This window comes from Mustela lutreola, chromosome 9 (assembly GCF_030435805.1).
Source record: "Mustela lutreola isolate mMusLut2 chromosome 9, mMusLut2.pri, whole genome shotgun sequence".
Classification (NCBI taxonomy): Eukaryota; Metazoa; Chordata; class Mammalia; order Carnivora; family Mustelidae; genus Mustela; species Mustela lutreola.
The window spans coordinates 58380228-58385340 of NC_081298.1; the positions used below are offsets into that span (position 1 = coordinate 58380228).

At 39.7% G+C, this 5113-nt stretch overlaps 1 non-coding gene across 1 annotated transcript; it reads right to left on the reverse strand.

The window, feature by feature from the left end:
* Positions 1-1339: 1339 nt before the first annotated feature.
* LOC131808767 (U12 minor spliceosomal RNA) lies at positions 1340-1489 on the reverse strand. The gene has a single exon (XR_009344959.1). It is a non-coding gene; the product is annotated as a U12 minor spliceosomal RNA (small nuclear RNA).
* Between the last annotated feature and the right edge of the window lie 3624 nt (positions 1490-5113).

Genomic DNA, 5113 nt, shown 5'->3' on the forward strand with positions numbered 1-5113 from the left:
GTGAATTGTGTTTTTGCCTATTCCTTTTTTCTTCTATCATCATCAGTGCAATAGGATTAAGTGTTGCTTAATGTAAGATAAATTTGTTCATAAAAAATATTTCCCTCTTAAACAAGGAACAGATTACAAATAATAAACAACATTTCTAAGTCTAAATAGATCTCCTTCATGTAAATGACCCAGCAATGCAAGGTGACTATAACAAGTATGCCAGTCTTTGTTAAATTTATTGCCAAGCCTGTTGATCTCACTATCTGGTGTCAAGATAAAATGATGACACAAGCACCGTATTTGGTCCTGTACTTATAGGAACCTAACTCGTTCCTACAGTCAAGTTAATTAGAGCTGGAAGTGATATTATAGCCTTCTAGTAATCTCTCTAGTCTCATTTACAATGGAGGGACATAATGTCATATAACCAGGTGTTAGTATTGTCAGGACTGGTCCAAAATGTTCCTCTTAAAACACACACACACACACACACACACACACACACACACACACACACACACACAGCAAAACAAAAATCTTCTAACTCTCTGGAGCAGTCTATTTGCACCACAGTTTGTTCTCTAACTAGGTTATCATGAACCAACTCCTTCCAACCTTATCTCAGAAAACCGATTCTGTCAAGAGCCCATATTGAGTGGACAACATATCATCTAACTCTACCCCTCAGGCTATAGCCTATTGAATCAGTGACTTTATATGCTAGATTTGTAAAATGAGCTTGGGCAAAATAGATTCTTACTCAGGAACTTGAAGTAAGAGATGCAGAGAGAAGTTGAGGAAGAGCAGTGGGCACTGCAGTGAATACAAGCAAGATAGACATGCTCCAGAATCTTGATTGGTAGGTGGAGAAGAGACCAGAAAAGATGCACAATGAGAAATAAAGATGGGAAGACCCTAGCCACAGTGGCCATGAGACTGAGAGAGAAGTGAAAATGAATCAGCCTCTAGAGCCTCAGTTCCACACATTTGCAAGACCTGATCGTTCAACTCTCTCTGGATTTTCATGAGACTGCTCTGAATGCTTGATCCTCTTCCTCTGTTTCTCAAAATACCTTATATTGGTTTATTATTTTTCTTGCAATGAAATGAGCCCTGTTGAGCCCTAGTATACTAAGCCAAAATAAACCAACAAGAGACATGTGCCACATTTCTAAGCCTTTTTCCAGTAGGATGAGGAAGATTTTGAATCTCAAAAATATAATTTTTGCATTTGGTGTAGGATTTTATTTTATTATTTATTTATTTATTTTAGAACCAACAAAGCTTTATGAAACTTGCTGGCCAAGTCCCTCTGATGGATCTGCTTTTTCAATATTTAAATGGAGGATGGGCAGATCCCAGTACCCAGGCATCCCACAAAGTAGGCAGGTCACCTTAGGGGCAACCTTTACCCGCTCAAAAATTCGTCTCACATTAGCAGTGAGGATTCGGGCATCACCCTGAATTGTTATTTTCCTTACTCATAAGTTTAAGGCATTGGTGTAGGATTTCAAAGTAATATCAAACCTGCTTGGAGAAACATATGAAAGGTAAAACTCAAGGCATCTTTTATTATTATTTTTTAGTAACCAGTCTATTTTCCATAAGTATCTTGGCAATTCAGGCTTAATAACACTGGCATAAAATCCTCCCTGTTCCTTCCTGGATGTGCTTGATGTGTCTGACAGCTTAAACCAGTTTCACTTCTGCTTAAATGTATCTTTCAAAATAGCATTAAATTTACAGAGTCATCATTTTCTATGTTCTCTGATAGTAGATGGACATATCAAGAAGATGGCTTCACATCAGGCTCCTGGTATAGTCAGTAAATAATCCCTGCTGGTATGAGATCTAAGGTTAAAGCAGTGACTCTGGGCTAAGAGGTAATATACGTGGCTCTTGACTTTATCTCTTCCCGTGGCTCACCAAACATCTGGCTACACTTGAAGTTGCCTCAGAGAAATCCAGATACTAGTTGAGTCACTCTGACATGTCGGACAGCCAAATGGTATCCAACCAAAATGTGTAAGAAAGGCTGATATTCACTGTCACCATAAATCCCCCTATGCAATCAGAAGGGAACCCCTAATTCCCCATTTCTTCCTGAGAAGTGAAGGGTTTGGGTGACATCTATCTAGTGCTCCAACTACAAGGCTGTCATCCCAAGGAGAAGCCCCCAAATAACTTAGCTCTGAAAGCCTGTGGAGCTTCCATTCAGAAGTCCTGAGGACCATAGTAAATAAAGTAGCAGTTGCTAGCTGGTACGCCAGTTCACTGTAGGTATCTCCCTGGGGCTCCGCACAAAGGACTCAGGTGAAAATGACGATCTACTGGAAGTGGTTTAACTGCATACATTACAATTTTTACCTGAAGGTCTGGTTTCTAATTAGTATACATTTAGGTATTGACCAAGATCCTTCTCAGAGCCTTAAAATAGTCTCTAGGAACTTCACCCACTTTCTCCCTCTGGTTCATTCCATCAAAAGACACAAAGTTATGGGTTTCTTTCTGGAAGAAGATTGTCCACAAATCTCAAGCTCCAACTTCTATCATTCTTCCTGTGGGGCAAGCCCCCAGATCGCCTGGCTCTGATGGCCATTGGAGCTTGCATTCATGAGCCCCACAGGACTATAGCAACCAGAAAAACAGCTTTAAACCAGGAAAGTAGAACCCCTTGCTCCTATACCAAAGATTAGGCTCAGCACAGAAGGAGTCAGCAAAAATGCCCATTTTCCACTTTCTTCATGGAAAGGGTTTGCGTGCATACCATACTGGCTGCTGCCTGAGGCTACAGCTTCTATTCAGCCTCAATCTAGATGCTGACTGTGAACTTCACCTTTAAGACATGGATGCATCTTCAACCTGAACTACTGGGAGACATTAAGAATAAATACAGAGGTTTGGATGATCTCAAAGCCTTGAGAAGAAGCAGGAACTCAGGCTGGGCTAGCTGATGGGGTTTATCTTCTGCATGAGACCAGTCTGCAAGACTGGGAAAAGTGGCCATTTTATTTAATGCATAGACATCGACCCAGAATGTCAAGACAAATGAAGAAACAGAGCAGGTCCCAAACAAAAAGACAAGATCAATCTCCAGAAACCAACCTTAATAAAATGGACATCAGTGCTTTATCCAATAAATACTTCAAATTAATGGTCAGAAAAATACTGAGTCCAGGAGAATAATGCACAAGCGAAGAGAATTTCAACAAAGAAATAGAGTGAGAGCGTATTTTGGTGAACCACTAGAAGTCTGTAGCAAAAAAATCATGGTGTGCAAACTAAATACATACAATTCTTATTTTTCAATAATTCCTCAATAAAGCTGGAAGAAAAAACACAAAAGGTAATAAATAATTTTTTTTAAAATAAGAAGGGATTACTAGCATTCCTACTGTGCCAGTTTAATTTAGTGCCCTCAGCTGGAAATTCACCCTTCAGTACCTGCTCTGTTAGAATGAGTTTTCCCTTTATGGTTAAGCACAGTGTGAAGCTTTGTCTGTAGAGAGAGCTGGAGGGCACTTTGGAGAAAGGGAGGTCTTCCTGGTGCTGGTGCACTGAGATTTCACTCTTCCTTGTGCCTGCTGCACTTCTGGTCAGCCCTGCAAGTCTTTGGGGACATCCTACTACATTCTGCCCTAACTATGCCCCAATATGCAATCTCTCAGTGACCATATAGCCCTGACCTGTCTTGGCAGTTGCTCCTTTCAGCTCCCAGGCCATGGAAACACCATGTCCTGTGTTTGTCCCTGTGGTAGATCTCAACTCCCTCTGCACACCTCCCACCTGCCTCAGTTCACCTGTGTTTAAGGGAATACTTCTCAAGGGCCTCACAGGAAGAATACCGGTCACCACAGGTCACGTGGCAATGCTGTTCAACAGTGAGTAATACTTCCTCTGCCTACCTTACCACCACCTACACTCATCTGTGCCCCTGATGGTAACTTTCTTCCTGTGACTGTGGTCCAGCTCTGGCCTGAGTAGTTTAGCAAATGTCTGCACTACTCAGTACTATACTTATCAAGTGAGTTCTGCACCCCAGTCTTAAGGGAAACACCCCTTCTAGGGTTTTTCTTTTTTAATCATTCCCTTCAGTTTTTGGTTATCCATTCACATTCTTTTATGTCTCTATCCTCCTATAATTGCTTTATAATTCCTTATATTAAACTTCCTCTCTTCAAATTATGGTGTGGTTTCTGTCTCCTGATGGGACCCAGACCAAGAAATTAACATTTTAATGATTCTGTGAGGATTTAATAAATTAACTCAAGCTAAGCACCTACCGCAATTCCTGGCCTATTGTTAGTTTTTGATAAATGTTAACACTATCATCACAATCATTATCATCAGCATCACCAAAATCATCTTCATAATCTTTAAGAGCTGCAAAAGTGGCATTCATTCCTTTATTCAAAGATTATTATTCATGGTTTCTTAAAAAAAAAAAAAAGTATATGTTGAGAGCTACCTAAACTTGGCTTTCCTGCACCAGACCCCTACTCTAGCCCCTTAAGTCACTGTTGATACTGAGAAAATCTGCTCTAATCCCACTATATCTGAGGAATTTACCTCTGAGTGTGACCAAGGCAAATCTACCTGTGCTATATTTTAGTATTTTCATTTAAAAAAAAAAAAAGGATTATAAAACCTGCCTTTCCTACCCAGTTTATAAAATAAGTTAATCCTTTCTGTTACAAAGCATATATAATTCTTTATGTAACAAAACTTAGAGTCTGAAGTGCTGTCCCTAAATGAGACCTTATTACTATGGTAGGATAGTTCATTTAAAAAAGAAATGTTCCCTGTAGCAAAAAGAGTTTCCATCCTATCTGCCTTTTGATTAAAAGTCAGTATAATGGATTTTGAATGGTTCACTTTTGAATACAAATCAGCTGTACTAGGAATCACTCTTTCTTTTTCTTCCTTCAAAGTTTCACCTTGTGTTTCTGTGTATGAAGAACTCATCAAACCTGAGTAAAAGAAAGAAAATTCAGTCTGCTTGTGGCCTACAATGCTGGAATTTTTGTGAATATTGTAGGGAGATTAATAGCTAAAGAAATGAAACACTCTCTTCATTAACATAAGAAAGGCAAGGTCACACCCAGCCCTTCCAGGTGAATAA